This window comes from Corvus kubaryi, unplaced genomic scaffold (genome assembly GCF_017639235.1).
Source record: "Corvus kubaryi isolate FWS band 111438036 unplaced genomic scaffold, C.kubaryi_AGA036_p1.0 25636, whole genome shotgun sequence".
In the NCBI taxonomy this organism is placed as follows: domain Eukaryota; kingdom Metazoa; phylum Chordata; class Aves; order Passeriformes; family Corvidae; genus Corvus; species Corvus kubaryi.
The window spans coordinates 1-11,631 of record NW_024580677.1 but is presented as its reverse complement, the minus strand read 5'-3'; the positions used below and the strand labels follow the sequence as shown (position 1 = coordinate 11,631).

Here is an 11,631-nt window from a genome sequence, read left to right as displayed (position 1 = left end):
ATATGTATCCAAACAGTTTATGTGCTTAAAGCCTTAGTGAGGTGGTGTTGTGCTGTGCTGTACCTTTTTTAGTGCATCTGGCAATACATTAGATCAAACTTTTGCAGCAAGGAATAATCCACTGTTAAGAACCTAGTCCTGTTATCTTTATCAGAGGTATTGAAAGTTATCTTATAAGTGAGAGCTTCTTTAGGTTCTTGGGGCTGTGTGGCATCTGCCTCCTTCATGGCTGTTCAGAGTTGAGGAAGGATAAAGAAGCCTTGAAAAGAGTTTGCAATGTCATCTCTTGCAGGGTCTATACGATACAAGAGGGCAATGTGCACTCCACAGCTCCTATCCCCCTGAATGTTCTCAGGACCCTTCAGGGTTTGGCTGTGCCTTCTGCTGAGATCAGTCATGAGGCTTTCAGTCGTGCAGTTACAGCTTTGTTTCATGACTGAAGTCTTCTTATGAACCGCTTGGCTTGTCAGAGATCTTTTAAGTCTGTTGCTCAGGTACTGTAATGGTGAACTCTAGGAGGGAAAAAATGCCTCAAAAGGGGCACACTGTATTTCAGTGTGCAAACTAGGAGGTGCAGGAAAACTGAAATCTCTCTGTCCCTATGCCCTGAATCCTTTGAGTGCATTATTATACCTGAGTCCAGCTTCTCTCCTTCAAAGGAGGCTCTAAAGTGATCATTAATGTTCCATTGGTACAACCTTACCATCCTGATGAAATTCCATCTCAGATAATTGCATTCTGCCTTCCCAAACTCCCCGTGCCATTTCATCTGGATATGAGATTCTTTTCTCACTATCTGTTCCTAGCTGTTGTGAGCAATTGCTGTCTAGTGGCAATGCTGCAGTGAGTGAGCGATCTGCTTACATTGCCTCTCCTTCATTTATTTCCTGAGGGAATGTTGATTCTTAATTTAATATTTTTTAAATACTTTAGGAAAAATTGTAGTAAGTATTGGCAAAACATTGCTTTCTTTGCTGTTTCAATGGGTCTGATACTTTGATAAAAGGTGTATAAAATAGTATATATATACATTTAAAATAAGATGTCTACTATGTATGGTAATTTTATGAGGCTTGTAACTCAGATGTAAATCAGTCCTATTTCTTCTGTTTCCTGGTGGTAGAAGACTTGCCTTGCTCCATGAGGCAGAAATAGGAGATGATGAAGTGAATGTACATGATAGCAGGAAGGAAGAGGAAATGAGGGTTGTACATAAAACAAGAAAACTAAACTAAATACAATATGTTGCACATAAAACAAGAAAAATAAGCTAAATACAATGTCCTTTCCCTTTCTGAGATGTGGTGTGAAACATACAGTTACATGACAGAATGACAATTTTGCTGCTATTATGCCTTCATGACTTTATTGATTAACTTGTTCAACCAAAATAAAGATGTTTTCTTTGGATTCAATATAGAATTTGCTTTAGTGGAATGCTAATCAAGGGTAGCATCAAGGGAACAATTTATTTCTGGCTGAGTTATGAACTACCCTGTGTTTTGACGAAGGACAGTAAAAGTCTTCGGACATATCCCAGATGATAACCTATTTTTTACTGAGAGCAAGTCCATTAATAATATTTTTAAATATAAGAAGGGGAATTTGGCTCTGTGTGTTGAGCTAGAATACATAATTCCTTGCTACAGTGCTATGGAGAATGATCTTTGCTGTAATTATCCTCACTGAGGGTAAAGGGAGAAATCTGTTGAATTCAAATATTAACATATAATGCTCCCTATTCAAATTGTGCTGGTGTCTGCAGCTATTGAAGTAACATTGGCAGTTACATGCCAATGGGGAGCTTAATTACTGCTTTGTGTACTGTCACCTACAGCTGGAAAGCACTGTCAGTGTCAGAAAGGGCAGCCCGTATCACACCCCCTGAAAATTTAAGCCTGAAATAGATTACTAGATTATAGACCATGTAGACCATCCAGTCAGACCTCCTTTTTACTACATGGTATTTAATTTTATCCAGGAATTAGATTAGAAGGAATCAAAAACTGACCTGCAGAGTCTGTTACTGTTTTGGAGAAATCCCATCCAGTGGTTAATCACCCTGATTATAAAATAAAATCCTCATTCCCCATTTCACTTGTTTTGGGTGGAGTTGTCAGCTTCTTTCTATAATCTAAGTGGTCCCTTAACGTCCTGGTGCTTTCCTTTACCGAAGGTGCTATTTACTTATATAATTTCATTACACTTTATTTTTATTATTTGAAAAATCTTGCAGTTTTAAAAAACTATTCTAAACCACCAGATATAGTCGAAACATTTTAATAGGAAAATATTCACTTTTCTAAAACTAAAACCCATTTCTAAATCTAATATATCAAACCTTACAGAAAAATCAATATGATAGCTGATAGACTTCTGACTTGAGTTCAGATACTGTCTTTCATGTGCATACCAGCTGAGAAGTTGTTTTGTCATGTTTTTTTTTCTCTTTTGTGTGATAGATTTGCGCTGAAATTTCATTTTATGAAGTTGCTTGCCATTTTTTATTTTCACCTCAATTCAATTTTTTTTAAAATGATATTTTAGCTGAGAAAGATTTTTTCTTCCCGGATAGGTTCTTTTCAGAATATTCCAGTCTTGATCTTATTAAACAGAAGTAAAATCATCATAGTTCCCTTTTTGCTAGTCCTTGTTTTTGCAAGTAACAATCGTATTAAACCCTTTTTTCTTCATGGTGGTTCCTTGGGATCTGGCTGTTTATAGCTCCCACATAATTTCTGTAGTTTTTGTTCCCAACTGCATTCCTTGTTTCTTGCTGTAAATGTTTACATTCAGCTGTATTGAATCAAGATTTTGAAAACCAATCCTTAACTAAGAAATTTATTTTATTTGGTGTGTCATTTTATAAGCAAGACCTTTATATTCCGATCTGAGCACCAGTAGTTCCATACTATGAAATCTAGCTGTTATTAGAAAAATTATGAGTCACAAAGACTGTCCTTTCAAGCTTGACTAATAAGCCAATTTACAATCTTCTCATTATGCACTAGAAGTGCTAATTCAAATGCCTTTATTAGTCCTTTAGTCTTATACTTCTACAGTAGGAACACTTAAACAAATTTGCCATTTCATCCAATGATTAAGTCAGTTTTGCTTGACAAGATCAGTTTCCTGTAAGACAATTACAAATTAAATTATTTGATTCCTGTAGCAGGATTTCCAAGTTTGTCTTGTTTGATCTAAATGGTTACTCCTGTAATCCTCTTTGCCTTTTGTGACTTTGGCAAACGCTCCAACAATATTTTAGCATTTCCTTGAAGTTCCAGATTTATTTGAAGGAACATGGAAAGACCAAAGATTGTCCACTAGTTTGAAAATTTGACCATCACTACTAAGTGTTGATTAACAGTTTGTTTAGCCATTACTGTGAAGTCTTCTGTGAGTGACCGAGACATGGACTCAGACTGGCAGGGAATCTGAATTGTTTATTCAAAAGAAACAAGCTGGTTTCATTCACTTTTTCAAGGCACAGTATTTCCTTACATGGCAATGTAAGGTCACTACCACGTCAGTAACACGCTTCCTAAATGCCCTTCTGTGGGGTGACCACTCGCCGTTCACCCGTCTGTCAGCTCCCAGCAGGCTCCTCTCCATAGGGGTCTGCAGTGTGACACCTCCTCCCCTCAGGGTCCAGTGGAGACAAACCTTTGTGTGCTGCCATGTGCTCCTTTGTGCTGCCATGTGCCTCTGCAGGTGTGTGCCACAGCCCATAACTCAACTCTATCACATCTCTCCCCATAGTCTCCCACATTTTTCAACTTGTACATTATCCTGCATCTTCCCAAATGTAAAATAGAAATATTTATTGAACACTTCGGTCTGCATGTTAGTTGTTGCTGTTATTATTATCATTAGCATTTCCATCTGATAATGAATAAAATATTTTTCAATATGCTTAAAACACTTGGGGTTTTGTGTTTTGTTCTGACAACAATTGGTTTTTCCCAAAGTACTTACTATCCTTTCCCACTTCTATACACTTCATAACTTCTAATTTATTTTGATTTCCATTCTCTCTTTCCCTCACTGTTTTATTATTGACATATCTTGTTAACCGAAGAAGACATCGAGGATAAGTTTCTGAGACTTTCACTATTTCCTGAAGAAATGGCATCAGAAACAGTTGGTGAACAGTTACAGGGAGATAATTTGGGAAACATTGCTATTAGCACTTAATTTTATTCCAAAAATTATGGACACACTTCTGTCTTGATCTCAGTTTATGAAGAATTTTTTCAAACTTGTCCCATGATGGAAGTGGTGCATTTTCCAAACTGCACAGGGCTGGGATGGATGCAGTCAAGATTCTCTTCTGTCATCTTATGCCAGAGTGCCAGGGGAGAGGTCTGTAAACACTGTCTTTCCTCTACCAGAAAATAGTCTGTACCCTTGAAAGAAAGGAGGAAGAACTGGTGAAATTGGCCAGCATGGCTGACAATTTCTATAGCCAGTGATACAAAATGCCTCATGTGATTAATGTTGTCTCAGTCACCTTTACCTGCTCAGGTCCTCTATTTGCAGCGAGATACAGATGAAGTTTAATTCCTGAAGCTGTAGTGGAGTGCTTTCTGATCACTGTATCCTGCCTGATAAAGAAGACAGCATGTGAATATGCAAGGGAATGATTTTAAAGTCAATTTCCATAATAAGGTATTTAAATAAAATTTAGCTTGCAGAACATCTGCGCCAATCTAATCAAACCTGTTGAAAAATGTTCATTCTCTAATGTGACTGCTGTGATTGTTATTTTCCCTAACCTACCAGCTTCAACTAGTTGCTTGGTTTATTCCATTTGGTGTAAGACAAATAACAGGAGTAAGTTATGTTATACTTAAGTTGTACAGATTAAAACAATGAAATTTAGTAATGTTGCTGCCATCTACATTCTTGAGTTAGTTCCCATCAGACCTGTTCAAACTATGCTGAGGATCTGCAGCTCAGAGCAGTGGGAAGCAGAAATGCCTATCATTCCATTGCTTTGGCATCCACCTTCAGTGAAGTAACCATCACTGCTGAAGTAACACCTCTGTCTTGAGTATGGTGTAAAGACATACGAAGCCAAACTTCATATGGGCGTAAAGACACAAGCCTGTTTTTCACTGGCAATTTTTTTTCTATGGTTTGTATAAAAAATGTTCTTTTCTCCAGAAATATGATGCATTATAACAAGTGTATTGCAAGCACTTTTTACTCTATAGGCTTTTATAAAGACTTCCATAACCTCTTCTGATATTATTTTTTTTAAAGGCTAAACCACCCAAGCATGTGCCAAGTATTTTACATCAAAACCTGCCAATGGAATGTGTAGCTCAGGATTTCAGTTTCTTTCTTATTCTTTGCATCTGCAAGATTTTGAAACACCTTGGACCGATTTTTAGTTCCAGAGCGCAGCATATTTCAAACTAGATCTTTTCTGAATTGTTTTGAAAAGTATTATTTGCTAATCATGGTAACATAAATAATGCCATTATAATAGTGCACCTTGGTATTAATAATTGAAGACAAGGAATGTCAATTCAAAGAGCATGTGTATTATTGCTCTCATGTCATGTAATTCCATCTACTGAAAACAATGATATGCTTCTCTAAAGTGTAATCAAGAATGGTGCAATTCCATCAGGCAATACTCTCCTCAAGCTGATTCCATCTATAATGTCCTACTACTTATGAAAAAAAGCGAATCTTTCCAAAGCGTACTAATTGCTGTACACTTTGAGCTCTTTTGGAAGTTATATGAGAACGTAAGGGTAAAATGACTTAGTCTTCATTTGTCATGATAATGAAGTGGTAGAACATTGCTTTAAATTTGCTTCATTTTAGGTGCACGTTGTATAATGATAATATATCCTGATGGCCACTATTCTTCATGCAATCAAGTTGCTATTGCAGTGATTATTTTATTGGAAAATATGAAGATATATCTTCATAATGATATTATGAGATGAAATCAAATGGCATTAGTTTTAGGTGAAGCATGTTAAAGAATGAAAATCAAGTAGTAATTTATTTTTGTAAAACCAGTGGGTTTCGTTCATGGGAAATATTTTACAGAAAATGTCTGTGTCTTGATAAACATGAGCTTGAAAGTGATCTGAGGACATTTAAGTTTTAGAATCATTCCATGTACTGAAAATAAATATGTATATGCCTTTGTATCAGTATCTCATTTTCTCAGTAGTGAGGGTAAAAATGTTTTTGACTCATTGCCGCAACTGATTGTGGGAGAAGCTTTTGCTAGGCAAAAATTTATTATTCTTAGTCTACTATTTTTATACAGACAAGTCTTTTTACTGTTGTCTGATCATCAGTTATGTTAACTAGTGTTTTGATTTGTTTTAGTTTTGTTTAAAACTTGAATTTTTCATAAGGAACCATGTCAATGGATTAATCAGTTAATTACAAGCATTTAAACAAACCTCAAACCTCTCCACCTTCTACCTACTTGAAATGCACCTGTGTCTTATTCCAAAAAAGTCTCTGATAGTACTTTTCTGATTTACTTGGTCTAAATGAGACAAAGAAAAGAAAAAGGGGTACAGATCTCAACTTCTTTATTTCCCAGACATCATATAGTTTTGTTCTTGTCTAACAAATTCAAAGTCGAGGTTATGACTAGATAGTCATTTTTTGCATGCTTCCTGCATGTGCTGGTTGCATGTACTGCATACATAACATGCAAAGATATAATTATACTCTGTATAGTCACCAAGAATAGTATATATATGTGTGTGCATATGTGGGAATAGTCAAGTATAGATACATACACAGAGGTATATATGTACATAGGTACAGACACACATACCTTTGTCTTGTAGGACATGACTGATCACTTGGACTTTCATTAGGAGGTCAGGCAAACATCTTGGCATTTCACTGTATAGGACACAACAAATGCTAGCAAATGAAAACCAGGCAATTCAAAACAAATTCATGCTTTAGCCTTACATTCAATTATGCCATTTCATTTAATCTGTTCTAGTGAAACTATCATCCCTATACAAATAAGGCTTTATACCACAGAGTATGTTCGGAGACTATGTATGAGGACATATATCATCCTGAATAGCACAAAGATGATACTACCACCAGCCTAAAGGAAGCAGTTCTTTTTGAATAAAAAGCTGTTCTGTCATTTCTTGGCTGACCATATACAATTTGAAATGCACCTTGGAAAGAATATATTGCTGGAGGGAAGGAGAACATTAAATAATTAAAATACATATTAGCAAAGTGTCTCTGTGCTTTATGTTCATATAAAGTGCGAGGGTCAGACTGAAGAGAGTTTAGATTTTGAAAGAGTGACAGCAACGTTGACACTTGGATGCTCCTGGGTTTTTACTTATACTGTAATAAATCACCTTCCCCATTAAAAAGAAGCCTTTAGAACTGCCACACCTCTAAATTCACTGTAGGCAGTAAAATCAAATAATTTATCTTCCCACATAGATAAAAAATCCAATTTGGACCAATTGGACTGTGTTGTCACACTAAAAATGCTCCAGTTTTACCTTGGATCATCACAAATGTGTATGCATTTAAGATGCCAGAAAGCAAAAAGGAGATATTGAAAGGAGATATGGAAATACACCTACACTGAAACGACAGGCTATATTTTGATTTTATGTTTATTTCCTCTTCTCATCACTGAGGCCTGCCCTTATTTAATATGATTCTTTTTCCTGTTTCTCTTTTCCTGGGCAGATAAATAAGTCTATTATAAGGTATGCACTGAGGATTCTTAGGGTAGTCTGTGCTTGTCCTCTGAGATACCACCTTGTTTTCCCCCCAGGAAAGAAATATATCTGAAAGTATTATGAAATAGCTTTTATCGAGATCTTTTGCCTTTTCCACATGCATAACTGGATTAATTTTTAACCCTAGATCTTTGAAAATTAGCCATAAAATACACATTATTTTCTGAAATTGGAAACACTTTATGAAATAATAGCATATAAGTATCGCCAGTGGAAAATCAGTATATATTTACTAGTTTTCATGTATTTATAAACTTCAGGAAAGTTAGACTCATTTCTTTGGACAGCATTCTGTATACTCAGTATTTGGATTTACATTATATATGTAAGCATCACAATATGCAATATGTATTTTTCAGTTTTATCCTTCACTAATGTGATTTTTAACCAAGTAGCCTTCCCTTCTAGTACACATACAAATCTTGGAAAATTCTTCACTTCACTTTGCAAGTTCTCCACTTGCACCCTGGAAAATGGAATGAAAAGTGTGCCTTTGGCCTGCTGACATCCAGTCCCCTGTGACTTCAGACACCCATATGCCACAACATCTTTCTTTAGTGGATTAAAAGTGACATTTTGGCCCCAGTTTGTATTCCAAAATTACACTCTTCTGTCGGTTAGAGATTTAGTCATGGGTACTTTATGCCTGATAATTTTTCTCCCAACACCATTTTATTTCAAGTAAGTCCTTTTGATGTTTTTCCCCTTCTGTCTGCTTGCCTTGGTTTGGTTCTTCAGATTATTTTAGTCTCTTCATGTCTTCTCTGAGTCTAGGTAGTTTATATTTATTGCTGCAACTAAACTTTTCTTGTAAATGAAGGACTAATTCTCTGCAAAGTATTTGTTCTGCATTGTCACTAAAGCTTTGGACAATGGGGTTATGCTCCTTCACTCTGTTCATTATGCAGCTTCTTTTGTGGCTACATGGTATTGTCAGCTGTTATCTGATGAGACCTTCTCCTCTTCTGTCATCTCCACTAAACTTATATTTTAGACATCAGTGAGACTCCTCTGAACCTGTGCTTTTCACGGTCGTTTTACCCTATCCTAATGCACCCCTTTCAGAGTCTCCAGTGTTTGTTATGTTCTGGAACTGGAAGTTAAAAATGCATTTTGCTAGGACATTAGCCTAGGTGTTAACACAGAGACTCCTAGGTCAGTCCTTCTTCCAGAGTGTTTGTGTATTGTGGCTGTGTCTTCCACTGTCCTTTTGAAGCATGTGGTATCTGTTGTTAAATTCTGCAGAGTCATATGAGATGACATTCCCATTGCTACTTCCAGTAAATAAGAAAACGTGTCAGAGACCATGACTGGGATTAGGGACTTTAAATAACTAATCAGGTTGCTTCACACTGCCAGCTCTAGGGTACTTCTGAGGGAGCACCATGACTTTGGAACAGGAAACATTAACGTTGGTGAATAAAGCACTTAGTGCTTTAGGGGTCCCCAGAAACAGGTAGTGAATGACCTCTAAGGGGTTTCAGATTCAAACTATGTGCCTCTATTCTGCTTAATTTTCACTAGATATTTCAACATAGTCTATTTTGGATTTCAGCCTTACAATTCTATGCCTCAGTTCTTGGTTCTTAAGAGACTGAAGACCCTCCTGTACATAAAAAAGTGGTTATGAAGATAAATTAATTCCTGGCTCTGTAATACTTAAAAAATTTTTAAAGATGTAGAAAAGCATTTACAGACAGAAGAAAACAAGAAACATTTTCCTGTTCCTGTCCCTGTTGTTTCTGAAGATTAAGTCTGTCAGGCATTTCCCCAGCTGTGTGTTTGGATCTCCATTTCTCATCTACTTCAGGCAAAGTCAGGATAATTTTGATTTGTGTTTAATGGCTCATTGCTTACTAATCTAAATTCTTATCTGACATTTTATTTTTAACAGTAACTTGACACAGCTACAAAGAAGTTAGGGAGGAGAAAAGGGTCTATTTGGGCCCCACTCCTAGTGCAAGGATGGGGTAAATGCCTCACATGTTTTTCAGTATGCCTGAAAACACAGCATCAGGTTGATTCTCAACAACTGGTGAGATTCTTTTCTCATGACAAGTTAAGAAATTGCGTTGTAAAGCACTAAGAATGTTAGCTCTTGATACTCAATCTCTTGATACTCAGTCTCAAATATCAGCACAGACCCCTCTTCAATGAATACTTATGTAAGCATGAAAGAGCCAGTATTTTAGTGCTGTGCTGATACACAGCACTTCACAGAATCTGCACAATACTGAGACCTGTTGCTATATGTAGGGCTTTACAAACTTCAAGAGCCTATCACAGCTGTGTTGGTGTTGTTTGGTATATCTCTAAGAATATAAATTAATCTATCATTTAGCATGTGATATTAGTATTATTAAATATGCAGATATATTAATATTTCACTGCATCATTTAGTTGGATGTTTAAAAAAAGATTTTATGAATCTATTATTTAAATGAGATAAAGGATTATGTGGTTCTTTATGCAGAAAATATATGTCATCTCTCTTACTTTATTATCTCATTTGGTTTTAGATGAAGGATATCAGATTGCATAATGAGGGAACGAGATCTCATTTTCACCAAGGCTGCTCAAACTTAATGCAAGAGTTTCAAGCTCCATTGTTCTTCTAAGTAATAAGACTCTATATGTCATACTTTTTTGCTTGTGAAATGTGGAGTAGCGCATTGTGAAGCTTCTATTTCCAAGGTGCTCTACTGCCTGTGACGTTATTAATTGAAAAGACTACAGTATATTATGGCTTCCTGGGTTACAGTTTATTCTTCTTTTTAATATGCATGGGATTGTTTCTTCAGGGCTTTTGGAAGAGAGAAAACAGGTGTGTGGTCAAAGAATATCTAGCAATGATGCATCAGTGATACACATGTACAAGATGTGCTATTGAATTGCTTTCTAAAAATCTAGCTTCAGGTTAGGATGGATTTCAGAGGTAAAACAGAATCCAAACAATTTTTAACATATTACTTGATTTAAATCTTCTGCACACCACCTGTCTCTGGTGATCATCTTCCATTAGAATTGTCATCCTTGGGTTCTTCAGGCTTTTTCTTGGAGCACCTATTTTTGTTGGCAAGCATGTGTGGCTTGCTTTGAAATGCTCAGACTGTGACTGATGATTCATAAACCAATGGTGCCTAGATTTATTTGTGTTTAATGAAATGATATTAAATTATCTAAGTCTAATGAAGCATAAGCCTTCAGCCAAAATCTGGAATAGTGCCAATACAAAGGTTCTGATTTTCTTGCTTTTCTTGCTGGGTCAGGGCTGATAAGGTGAAACCTCACATGCACAGCTAAGTGAAAATTAAAATAGTGCTGTTTACGATAATTTCTGGTGACACGTTTAAGAATTTTAAATTGCCCTAGGAACATGAAGCCAGATATTTAAAGACTATTCAGCCACAATTCATGGAATTTTAATTGGTGTAATAGTCACAGTGGGTCACAGACATAGAAAAATAATTTTTGAAATTCAAGATGAGTAGAACAGCACATATTTAATAGTTATGGGAAAGTCAGTCTTTCATATCTATTCCTTCCCACAACCTGAGGGTGAAGAAAAGCTAGTTAAGGTTTCCACAGGCATTATGGAATTTTTTGGGACCCTCAGGAAGCAAATAATATGCAGAGCTCTGGTGCTGTTCAGGACTAATACGAGAGGAGAATTGCTGGGAGGCTGAGTTCACAGGATAAATAGAGGTATATCAAGACAGTATAATTTATTGCTTAACAGAAAAATTGGCTGGGTTTGGTCCAAGAAATCAGCAGAAATGATTCCTTAATTTTCACTGTGATGCAGGGTGTTGTGAATATTCAGGTGACTGACCATACACAATTAAGCATGAAATTC

General features: G+C 36.2%; 1 long non-coding RNA gene across 1 annotated transcript; it reads right to left on the bottom strand.

Annotated features, from left to right (window-relative positions):
* Positions 1-3,841: 3,841 nt before the first annotated feature.
* LOC121660336 lies at positions 3,842-7,210 on the bottom strand. The gene is made up of 3 exons (XR_006014611.1): positions 6,824-7,210; positions 4,520-4,607; positions 3,842-4,409 (listed from the first exon to the last, which is right to left on the bottom strand). It is a non-coding gene; the product is annotated as an uncharacterized LOC121660336 (long non-coding RNA).
* Positions 7,211-11,631: the final 4,421 nt, after the last annotated feature.